Here is a 13,058-nt window from a genome sequence, read left to right as displayed (position 1 = left end):
AAAGGTCTGAGTATCACATGTTCTCACTCATATAATGGACCTTGAACATCCAACCTAATATTATCAGAAAATGACTGACAGTGGTGTGAAACTGTGGGCAGGGAGGGAGATGGGATTAACGAGCAAATATCTGTCTGGGGATGGGGAAGCACCTCTTATCAATAGGGAGCCTGAATGAAACGTATCTGTATACTTAACCCTTAACTGTACCCCACAACATCATAATAAAAAATATTGATTATAAAAAAAAAATTTGAGGGTTTTTCCCCAGAGAAATAAAAGAAAATCCAGCAATGTTTTTCTCCCTGACTAGACCACAGTCCCTTAAAGGCCATCCAGGCCTGTGGATTCTAAGCATTTGGCACATCTGCAGGCACAGAAGTCATTCAAAAGACTAAACTGAAAGCAGTCTACAAACCAGTCATCCTTAGTCTTATGGAAGCCAAATGTTTAATTACGTTTAAGCCTGCCTTCAACTGTTGTCAAAAAGCAGCCAATAACAAAATAAGAAGTTTCTCTTCTGTTAAACATAAATCTGCAATGAACAGACAAAAGGAAAAAGACCTCCTGTTCAGTAGGCTCTTATTGAAACTGCTACATACTGACAGTCTAGAAAGCTGGGAAAGCCTGTTTAGGCAGTAATGATCTTTGATGACAATGTAAAGTGAATTCTAAGACAATAAAAATATTCACAATTTTAATCTTACTAACTACCCACATTTCCTTTTAGGATAGTAATATGTAAAATGAAGACAACTGATTTTTCATTAAAATAGTGGGTTTTTTAATAGAAGACTGGAAGGAAATACACCAAAATATTAATCTGATTATCTTTAGGATTATGCATGGCAAATGTTCTTGTATCTTCTGTATTTTCCAAATGATCGCCAATAAAGACATAATAACTTTTATAATTTGAAAAAAATTCTATAATATTTTTCTAAATTAGAATATGTTAAAGATCAACCACAGGAACTTTTCATAAATGCAAAAGCTGTAGGGTTGAAATATTATAATCCTGAGAGAAAACTTTAAACTGCACTGTCCATTACAAGAGCCATTACCTACATGGAGCTACTCTGTTTAAATTAATTTAAAAATTCAGTTCTTCAGTTGCACTAGCCTCATTTCATGTATACAACAGCCACATATGGTCAGTGGCTAGTGACTGGACAGCACAGAAAAAGAACATTTTCATCATCACAGAAAGTTCTAGTGGACTGTATTAAAGTGTTTTGGTGTTGTCTTAAAATATTACCATTCAACTGGCCATACATACAATTAGTATTAAGTCCCCTATATACCAATAAGTTCCATTTTGAGAATAAGTCCAATTACTTTATAAGTCCAATAAAGTTAGTCTAGGTACCCACAAATACCATCAGCTTTATGGTACAGTACAATCATAGGCTTATAACACTTTTCACACAGATAGCATGTAAAGAAAAATACAAAAAAGAAAACATTTTTTAAACTTACAATACAGCATGTGACAATGGACACCAGACACACTGAAAGGACTAGCATGGACTTAACATACCCAATGAGCAAACATTTTAACATTGCCTAAATCTCATGTTTTTCTAGCAGTTCACTTAACTTATCCTCTAATCATTAGCCACGGACACAACCAGTTTCGCAAAGGTAACTATTGATAATTGTTTTACGACTCTCCTCCCCAGTATGTTTTGTACTAATCAACTTTTGTATTTCAAGTATTTTCCTCCACCCATAAGACCCAAGTTAACCTAATCAGCCCTTCATGACCTTTATGATACAGACAGACCCCACCACAGACAGACCCCACCACCATGGCAGCAATCATGTGACTAACTCAACCATCCACCTGGTTTCCATCACCTGACATCATTGCCTGTGCTTTCCTGTCCCTTCATGATGACATGGAGCAGATCACCATCCAATAACCTTAAGGACCTTCCCACACCAAAGGAAAGGATTAAAAGCACTCAACCTCAAGCAGCCTGCTGCCTTTGTCTTGCTAGGGTGTGGCCATGTGCTTTTCTATCCATGACCTGGCTATGTTTTCTAAGCTTTGTCTCCCTCTCCTACCATGGGGAGGTGAATCTTCTTTCTCTCTCATTTACTTTCTAAATAAACTTTATTTTCTAATCTAACTTCTGTGCAATATTTTTTGTCTTACCTGTGCCTCCAACTCTGCACACCAGGCCACTTACCTAACAATTCTCACAGTCCTAACATTTTTGGTGGCCCATATGGGGAACTTTACTTCTTGTGGAGTCCCCTCTGTACTCTCCCAGTACTTATCTCCCTGTCTCTGCTACTTGCTCTTACTCTTATCACCCTCAACAAGCTACATCAAATGGGTCTCTCCCTGTTGCCCCAGCCTTCTTTGGTATGAAGTAACATCTCTGGTGAGTCCAACTGCTTATCTGGGCCACAAAGGACTCCAGGAAAAGCTCTGAGTTGTCACCCTTTCTCTTTCTCGAAGTCCATTTGGGAGAAAGTCACTGGGGTCCAGGGCCCTTGCAGAAATCTTGGCCAGGTCTCCCAAGCATGTGATTCTGAGCAGCCCTAGCACTGGGGTTCAAAGCCCTGGAAGGTGAAGATATTGCCTCTGTTGGGTCCAGGGGACAGAGGATGATCTCTCTTTTCTCGTTACTAACACACAGAGGCTGGTTCCACTAATCCTCTGTCTGGGACACTGGACTCAGGAAGTGGATGGATTTTCTCTCACTCACTTGGGCCTCTCTCAGACACTGTTCGTAGGACACTCTCTTTATTTCTCCCTTTAGGACTCCTCAAGGGAAACCCTCACAATAGTGTGGCTAAGGGTCCTCCCCCCATTGAAAGGCATTCTCAAAGGTCTTCGGATTTTCTCACTAGAGAGAAGTATCTTCCCTAAGTGTTTCCTCAATATTGGCTAGGCGACCAGGAGATGGGCTCAAGGCAGGTCGCTGGTCTCTGATACTCTCCTTCAACTTGACCTCTACTGCTGCCATGAGGGCAGATGCCTGAGGTTTGCAAAATGGCACTACTGGGATCCCTTGTTCTTCTAGTGGCACACTCTCACTCTTTCTTTGATTACTTTGTCTCCTTCTTGCTTCCCCTCTGATAACCCAGACACTGACTCAGCTGGTTGAACTTCTCCTGCCTCTTGTAATCTGTTTTTGCCACTTCACCCTCCATCAGTTTCCCTTTCTGCTCTTCCTTCTCACCCTCCTCCTTTACCTCCAGAGAAAGGGCTTGCACCGATGGCAACTCCACCTGACCCTAGCCTCCAGCCTTCTTACCCCCCTCCCCCACTGCTTGCCAACCCCCTGGCAGCAACCCATACTAACTACAGCAAGTCAAACAATGTGTGCCACCTTCTGTCCCCCCACTTCTCTGCCACATGTGCTGGCATAACTGGTCTCCCTGAAGGGACATGGCTGGGACAATAAGATATTAAAGTTCATGTTTTTTAATATGATAAACCTCCCAAATTATATCTAAACAGGGACTCTCTGTCCTCCTGAATTAAAAAAAGTAAACAGATCATGTGTTAATTAGCTGATCCTGTTAACTAACTGAAAAACAGAATTGTCATCTTAATCTGCTATTCCAATCAGACTTGCAAGTGTTCTAGTGATAACTTAACATCTTTACCATGTGCTGAAATATTAGTACTAGATATTATCAGCATTTATTATGTCAGGCTTGGTAAAGTTTTTTTTTTTTTCTTAACAAATTTGCCTGTTCATAATTGGAAATAAGAAGGGAAAGATCATTTCACATCCGTGTGGTCTGTTCACTCTAAAGTCTACATCAGATCATTAATGACATAGACATGGTCAAAAGTTTCATGTGTATAGCCCATTAAAGAAGAACTTTTGAGGGTTTTTCCAACCAAGACATTAGAAAAGCAACAGGGTGCCAACGTGGAAGGCAGTAGAAGCAGAGGGCCAAAGAGGCATCCCAGTTGGCAGTAACCATTAGTGACAAAAACTACAACTGCCCATCAGAGTCTTGGTAAGAATGAACTTGCTAAAGGTAATGGTATTGTAGTGACGGAGTGAGAAGAAGTCACACCAGCAAGATAAGTCTAATTAATTATGAGGTTTTTTTATTAACTTGTGGGTCAAGAGCAGGCAAACACCAGGAAAAACTCTTGACAAACTAGTGCAGCTTGTGACACTTTTATAGGTAAAACTTGCAGTGTTGGCTACATAGGAACTTAATGAGTATAGCAACCATGAACTAACAACTTGGAAACCAAAATGGGAACTTGATTGATTTCATGTCCTAGGTATAGCCTGGGCCCAGAAAGTCCCTGGAGTTCTTCCAACAAGATATAGTTTAAGATAGTTACATAGAGACAAGGTAGAAGAATCATTATACAATGGAGTTACCTTTGTTAGGTCACTAACAGAATATAAGAACAAAGGATGAAAATGTAACAATGGGGTTTTGCAAAGCGAAACATTTGATTTAGTTAACAAAGCATACAATTACATTTACATGGAACTTATGTCTAAGGAGTTTTGTAACAGTAAGCAGGAAATAGGTCGATCTGCCCAAAGGAGTCAAAACTGGGGATTTCTGGTCATGGGAGCGTTACTGTAATCATATGTAGGCATTGACTCTTAGGTCAGGCAGGTAACTAAGATGAAAGTTTTAAACAAAATGGAGTAAACTGGTTAGTATTATTATTTTGCTAGCAATTTGATTTTATTAACTGATTTAGCTTATTTCAGTATCCATTGCTTTAAGTACAGTCTGCAGGTGCACTAGAAGCTTAGCTGCCCGAAAGAGGCCTAAATCTCCAGGACCTTGTACACTGTGCAGGCCAGAGAGCTATTGGAAGGAGGCATACTCTCTTCTGAAGGGAGGAGAGAGCACCTGGCTCAGAAATGGTGGCCACTTAAGGAGGCCTGGAATTCTACTAAAGTGCCTGGCACTGGCTCACCATCACCCCCAACAAACCCCAGGTGAATATTAGGACACTGAAATTCAAATTGATTACTTAATTTAACACAGGTACCAGCTGTTTGGTCCTGGCCATCCATGTTGGAATCATGTAGCCTGATCTTAATCAAAATTAGTAAAGATTAATTCACATTATAAATGTTAAAAAGTTATCTATAAAATGGTAAAAAGAAAGACTCCAGAAAGCAAAGAAAAGATGCAAAGAAAGTTGTTGGTATAAAGGTATGTTTTTTGGTACAGAAGGATATAAAGAAACCAGAATAATTTTGTATAGGAAATAACTTACATGGTACATTTTTTGAATGGCTAGTTATTTAAAGGATGGAAAGTATATGACAAAAATAGAAGGTTTAAGTATGTTGAAAATGGTATGAGTATTTTAAAGATGGTATGTGGAAGGTTTGTGGGAAAAAAAGTGTGAAAGGGATTCTGTGAAAAATCAAGTTTACAAAAATTTAGATATTTCTATGAATTTACCATTAATATCAATTACATTAATGCTAGGCCAAAATACTACTCAGAGACCAGAACACTAGCCTCTTAATTAGCAATCTCTAAAATAATGTTCTCTTATAAATAACAAAGTGGGGAAGAAAGAGACAAATTCTTTGCTCCTCCTCCCATGAGTTTGTTGGTTTTCATTGTTTAAAATTTCTATTAAAAAGCAAAGATTTTTTTTTTTTACTTTTCAAGATCTTTGGACTATGACTTTGGCTAAATAAGTAACTTTTACAATGACCTGTAATCCTGTGTTATAACATTATTCCTTAAAAACCTTTAATACTTAAGCTCTTCAAGTTCTCAATTCAGTCTCTAGGGTGGGGTAAGAAACAAAAGCTTCAAGAACACACGTACCCCACACCCTGCTACAGAACTGCTTGCAGACCAGGTAAACTGCTTTTGTGAGAAACATTCATTGTAAAAGCCTAAAATGGTACCTCAGTTGCTCACAGCAATTTGTAATCAGCTATAGTGTTTTTCAGTGAAAAATTGCTAATGACTTCCAGGCACAAGGATTATTACACCAACATAGGATGGATACAAAGAAGACTCTGTTTAAAGTAGCACTAATTATTTTTGTTAAACTTCAAGGTAAGATTTCCCTGTCAAGGCAGAAGGCGAATACCACCCCTCCTCCAACTTCTTCCATCAAAAGTGGAGAAATCTCCCATCTCCAGAGTTGAGATTACTTTGAATCCATTCTCTAGCATATTAGTCATTGAGAAGCTATATCAGGCCCATCCTAAAAACAAAAAGGACAGTTTTCTTTCACCCATGTTGCCTGTTTTAAATTCTCTTGTTCATTATTGTTTCATACAACTTAAACTACAACCCAACTACATGTCTACAAGCCAATGTTTTCATATGTTCTCTTCAGACTTTGCAAAACTAGCTGGATTTCCTTTTTAAAGTCATTATTAACATACTCCTTATAACTGTCTATAAATTCTTATCACAAAACCCAAAGAACCTTGAAGACAAGCTGTGACAACATCCACATATGGACTCAGCAATTCACTGGTACAACAGTGGTAACAGCCTGGACTCCTGTAGTGGGTGCTGTGCCCACTGGGGTAACTATAAATACATTTTACCAGACATCAAAGCCTCAATATGTTGTAACAGCAGCTATAATGGCATTTATTATAGCAATACTAATTCTAACAGTATATACTAGTACACAGTGCCTTGCACACAGATACTAAAGATACTTAGCAACTCCATGGTATCTGTCCTCTCATTTCCTACTCTTGCTCCAGACAGTAGGGACATCTCTAGACCCCTATCCAGCAGGAAGCAACTACAGAAGACTGACCCTTATCCCTGTTCCCAGGTACAAATAAGAGTATTTTAAAATAGCAAGAGGGGAAAATGAAAGGCCATAATGTGGATTTAGCATACCCAATAAACAAACATATTAACATTGCTTAAATCTCATATTTGCCTAGCAGTTAACTTACCTTCTAATCATTAGCCAAGGAGAGAACCATTTCTCAAGAGGTAGCTTTTGATCATTGTTTTCCAACCCCTCTCCCCAGCGTTCTTTGTACTAATTATTATTTAGCTTTTCTATTTCAAGTATTTGCCTCCACCCATAAGACCCAAGTTAACCTAATCAGCCCTTCTTGACCTTCATGACACAGACAGACCCCACCACCATAGCAGCACTCATGTGACTAAACCACCCATCTGCCTGATGTCCATCATCCGATGTCAGTACTTGCACTTTCCTGACTCTTTATGATGACGTGGAGCAACCACCACCCAATCACCTTATTGATCTTCCCCCAACAAAAGGAAGGAATAAAAGCATTCAACTTTGAGCAGCCAGCAGACATTGTCTTGCTAAGCTATGGTGTGGCCATGTGCTTTTTGAGCTACAGCCAGGCCATGTTTCCCTAAGCTTTGCCCCCGCCCCATAACTTGGGGAGGTGTATCTCCTCTCTCTTTTCTCTCATTTACTTTCTAAATAAACTATATTTTCCAATCTACCTTCTGTGCAATTCTTTGCATCTTACCTGTGCCACTGGCTAGGCACACTGGCCCACTGACCTAACAATCCTCCCAGACCTAACACATGTGAACTAACTTACATGATTGGACATGAAAATGCAGGTTTGTGATTTTGAAATTTCACAACTTTCAAATTTCACATGTAGGGGATGCAATGTATTTTACTCTACTTTATACCAAAGCACACATGGCTATAATAGGAGTAATCAGTCTTGGACTTGCTGTCTTACCATAATGGGAAATCTGAATAAAAGACATGAAACAACTTCTTCAGATACTGGTCAAAAAGTCACCCAGAACCACAGCTCATGAGAAAGTCCTATGAGACCCTACAGTTGCCCAAGTTTACTACCTGGAGGAACATCCCCAACAGCAGAGAAGGATGGAAAACCCCAAGCAGAGCACAGCAGGCTCACCATGTTAAGGTGTCAGAGGTCAGAGGTCAGGGCAGCTAAGGCAGCTGCAATGTGCAAGGCAGAGGAATGGAGAAGAGAGAGCTATGCAGAGAGAGAGGTCTCAGAATCTGCAAGGTGTTCTTTTGAGTCTTTGGCTAGATGAAAATTAAGCTGGATGTGTTAAGGTGAAATTCTGCAAGGCTAGGCAAAGAACAACTATCAGGAAATTATAAGCTAAACAGTTCCAAGAATTTGCACAGAGCTGGGGAAAATTGGAGGGCCAATAAGCCTGGATGGCTCTTCTCACTTTTAGTTAGCAACATTATACTGTAATTTTGCATACTGTGGAGTTGAGAAGTTTTTCACAAGAATTTTGTAAGCATTGTATGTTTCACAGGTTGCAATATGTAGGACTTCGCTAGGATAAGGCTAGGATAATTAGGTAATCCTTAGTATGACTTCAGTGCAAATGTCTGTTGTTATAAACTGTTAATCCAGCAGAGTTCCCTTGAGAAAGAAAAAAAATCATTGTAGAAAGCATTACAGGGATTTGGAGGTTTTTTTTTTTTTGTTTTTTTCTTACATGTTTGTTTGCAGACCTGAGTAGAGAACTTTATTTGTAGATCTCTCAAAGTAATCCACTTCTTGATTTTTTTTTCCTCATTGTGTGGTAATAGATGGCTAAGAGGTCCCTGGAGTATCATTCCACTTTACTTGATTTAATAAGGTAAAATAAAGATGGGTGGCTGGGAGTCATTCATTCTGTTACACTTGGGTATTGTGGCAACATATTAATGCTGTCATACCTAATTAGCTGGAGCTGCCCAGGCTGGCCTCAAACTCTTCACTTCCAGCTGATCCTCCTGCCTCAACCTTCCAAATGTCTGGGGTTACAGGCACGAGCCACTACACCTAGACCCACATACTATCTTGACACAATTAAAAATTTTTTTAAATTTGAAAATCTGCAAACTGATTATAGAACTGTATACTTAAAATGGCTAAAATGGTGATTATTATATTACTTATATTTTACTTAAAAAAAATTTAAACAGCAAGCTGATACCTTCACACTTTTATTAGGTGGGAAGCAAATATTTTCTCAATGTCAAGAAATGTCCTTTTTATCTCCTTCTCCTACTCTCCATCACCTTCTTTTATGCTGAAATGGCAGCATTTCTAACATATGTCAAGAGCAAGCAACTAAAGTGCTACAGGCAATGTTCTGGCATAAATGACTCAACTGAAACTCACAGGATACTGTTTTTTTTTTAAAAATTACAAAGTATTAGCCTCACATTTCTCCCAAATTCCTAATCCAAATGGACATTCTGTTTTGTAAAACCCTAATTAAATTCTTTCAAGAAAAGCTTTTAGATTTCTCATCTTCTCCCAGCCTAGTCAGGTGGGAACTGTGCAACAGCAGCCCAAATGGATGGTCAAGTTCAGATAGCATTTAAATTGATGCACTTCAGTCATGAAATGATACTTAACAGGTAAATTTAAGAACTCTACAATCATCTTTCATGTTCAGATTCAACCCTCTTGTGTGCCATACTAATTTATGGTATAAAAAGTGTCGAAAAAATTGATGACCAAGGATATGATATTAAACCAAAGTCCCATGTGCCATTAGCAAATATGATAGAAGATAAAGAAATCACTCATGAGTGGAGGGTCTGGAAAAATCTCCACAGTGCTAAGTGGCATCAAGGTGAATACAAATAACATGAAAGTTAAGGTAAAACCCACCACATTCCATAACAAGAATCTTAGAATTGTGATGCATCTGGCAAAAAAGTTACTGAAACTTTCTTTTTCCCATGAACTCATGGCATACCCTCTACACTTGGCTTCCTTGTGGAGAAGATTTTGTTCCCTCTCTACTCATGAATGGTGAACAGACGTGGTGTGTTGTTGGTCTTCAGTACAAGGCTGTGAAAGGGCAGTTCCTTTCTTCTTTCATCCGTCCTTCCTTCCTTCCTTCCTTCCTTCCTTCCTTCCTTCCTTCCTCTCTCTCTCTCTCTCTCTCTCTCTCTCTCTCTCTCTTATTTTCTATTAAAATGGTGTGGGGTACAATTCAGAGTTAGGTATACAAACGCTGATTATGAAGGTAATCTTGGTGATGAGGTATGCCCCTCCCTCCTCCCCTAGCAGTTTCCTTCAACTGCCAATCATATCACCCTCCCCTGATAGATTCCCTTTCTTATGGTATTATAATTATTCAAGGTCCACTTATGAGTGAGAACATATCATATTTGGCTCTGTGTTTCTGTGAGAGTTCACTAAGTATGATCGACTCTAATTCCATCCCAGGAAAGGAGCACACAATCAGCAACAAAACCTTCTAATATTAGTATTAGGTTAGGACACGTGCCCTGATTAATGAGGTTCATGTGCTGTGACCCAAATGTATTTGACTAGCATCTTCAAGAGGACTTAGTGATCAGGGTAGGCTCCACCGCCCTGATCCTGCCTCATATCTTCTTCTTCCTGGCTTGTTACTTACCATTATTGGGAGATCAAAGAAGAAGGAACACAGATGGGCTTCTTTGCCACACCCAGTTATGAAATGACAAGCAGCTGTAAAATCTCTGCACACCTCCCCTGAAAGCCCTGTCCCAATATATTTCCTGGCTGTTTTCTAGTCATCTATAGCCATTACTGGCTGTGCAATGACAGTATCTCAGAGAAGTCCACATCTCCCTCACAGTCCCACTTACTGGAACAGGCTTCCTGAGTGGCATCAGGGACGACTGAGGCGCGGGGACAGAGTGGTGCGAATCTGACCCCATGTAGCAGGTGCCCTGAGTGGTGCTCGAGAACCCCTTTCATGCTGGGCTTGGTGAAGCATCGGGTTCACCTTTGAGGTTCCTGGGATGCTGGCTTGGGAGAGATTTCCTTTGAGTGCTTTTGTTGGGTATGTGAGGTGAGGAAAGAGAAGAGGGTCTTCTAGAAGCACCAGGAAAAGGGAGAGTGAGGTGGAGCTGGGTCATAAAATTCTGAACCTGCAGGCTCCATCCACACAGGTCCCAGGATGCTGATAAGCGCCCAGAGAGGGACCCTCACCCACTGGTGTGTGTTCCCACAAGAAACACCCTGACCCTTGGCTTGGGTGACACCTATGAGGCTGGTGAGTGTCTGCTAAAGACACCCTAGGGGTGCCCTCAACTGGCTGGGAAGACTTGGGTATTTCTTCTTCTACACTGTAGGGAATCTTGTTGACCAGGAACATGTTGTCTAGTGGAATAACTCTTGACTGGTGGAGAAGAGTGTCCAATTTACTAGGGGACATCAGCACATTCTATTCTTCGCAATCACATGGTCCTTACCCGTAAGTTCCTCACTGATTCCCCTGGGAATGGTGAGAAGTTGAGAAATCTTTCATGTCTGCCCTGTCTCCACTTTCATTCACCCTGTTTTTATTTCTTCAGCTGGACTAGTGCTGGAATCAACCGTTATTATGAACTCTGGTGTCTCCCTGTCTCCGTTCACGGCTCTGCCCTTCCCCCATCCACTCCCAACCCAACACCCAGGTTACCTTGCACACAGCACCCAACACCCCTGCTGCCTCTAGCACCTCCTCCAGGCAAACCTCTGGTGCTGCCTGCTTTTCCCAGGCCAACTCTGGTGGCATCAGATGGTATCCAAAGTCTGAGCAGGGATGGGACCCTCAATGTCATCATGAATGTCAGAGCAGAAGTGGGGGAGCTAGACCTCCTACCCATGCAGACCTTCATCCTGCCTCAGGTCGCCCTCAGCTGGTGTGCCCCAGAAATCCTCTGCGAGGGCAATGTGTGTCCCCACCATCTCTTTTGGAGACTCTTATGCCTGCCCCGGCAGCAGGGGGCACCCAGGTCAATGAAGGAGACCGATGCCTAGGTCATCCTCCTCCAGTGCGACCACCAGCTGCCCTGCTGGCCCCCATTGTGTCTCTCTGGAGCAAAGGACCACAACCGCAAGAGACTTCTGGGGATGGCAGCCTAGTCCCCTCTCAGATCAGAGGCCCGCTGCAAGACTCCTGGAGCTCCAACAGCGTATATGCCAAATTCCGCCACTGGCAAAGCTTCAAGTCCCTGGCCTGGAGGAACCTTCCACAGAGTCCTGATGTCAAGGTTTTCTCCTGCTTCCTCATGTGAGCACCCCAAGCCTGAGCTCAGTCTCGAGACCACATAGACAGGAGCTGGGATGGAGGGTGTCAGGTGGTCTAGGGAACCCAGAAGAAAGTTCATAGTCCCCTGAGAGCAGAGAAATGTGGGCTGGGCACATGACTTCCCCAGTGGAGCTGCCTAGGGTTCACCCTCTGACTACAGTGGTTCTGGGTACCACTGTCTGTTGTTCTAGACACCTGTTCCTGCTCCCCAGGGACTCTGAGCTTTCTGTTTCTCTCCAGAGCTGCCAGGAAGCTGATTAAAGACTCACTCCTGGGGCCCTGGAACCTGCGTGTTAACCCTCGCTTCAGATCAATCCAGCAGGGTCTCTGTCATCTCAGGCTGTCCTGAACACTACAGACTTGGAATTCGTATCTTAGAGCTCTAAAGGCCAGAAGGCCCAGATCTGCATGACTGCAGAGTCCATTCTGGTCAGGGCCAGCCTCCATGCCAGAGGTGGCCAGCTCTGGCTGTGTCATCATGAGGTTGCAAGAGAGGTCTGTGCTTCTTCCTCTTCCCATCAGGGCACTAATCTGAGAGCCCCACCCTCGAGGCCTGGTCTTGTCCTGACCACCTCCCATACTGTCACATTCCAAGACACTCAAATTGGTCGTTAGGGCTTCAAGTCTGGAATTGGGAGGGGGCCACAAATATTCCAACCATAGGACTAATTATTCAACACAGTCATATTGGGGACTCATAGGGAAGGCAGGGATGTCACATGTTCCCCGACGTGTTGATGTTTGTTCAAGCGAGGGTGTCCTGAGGTCCCAGGTGCCCACACTGGGGAACTATGTGACAGAAACAAACTGCAGGAAATTTCAGGAGTCCCAGGGATATGTAATGGGTGGGGTTGTCTCTGCATGTTAGGTGGCTTGGCAGTGTGACTGACCCTTGTGCTGACAGCCCTGTGCTCCGATCCCTAGCCTGTCTGAGGCCACCATGCCCCTGGAGGAAGGACTTTGTCAGGCTCTGCGGGAGTGGCGGTGAACCAGTACCTCCAACCGAATGATGTATCATGAGATGGCCGCAAAGTGACTCGGCGTCCTGG

The sequence above is a fragment of the Carlito syrichta genome, unplaced genomic scaffold, assembly GCF_000164805.1.
Source record: "Carlito syrichta isolate Samal-C Ts95f unplaced genomic scaffold, Tarsius_syrichta-2.0.1 Scaffold305336, whole genome shotgun sequence".
In the NCBI taxonomy this organism is placed as follows: domain Eukaryota; kingdom Metazoa; phylum Chordata; class Mammalia; order Primates; family Tarsiidae; genus Carlito; species Carlito syrichta.
The sequence above is the reverse complement of the archived record's forward strand: the minus strand, read 5'-3'. Positions refer to the sequence as shown.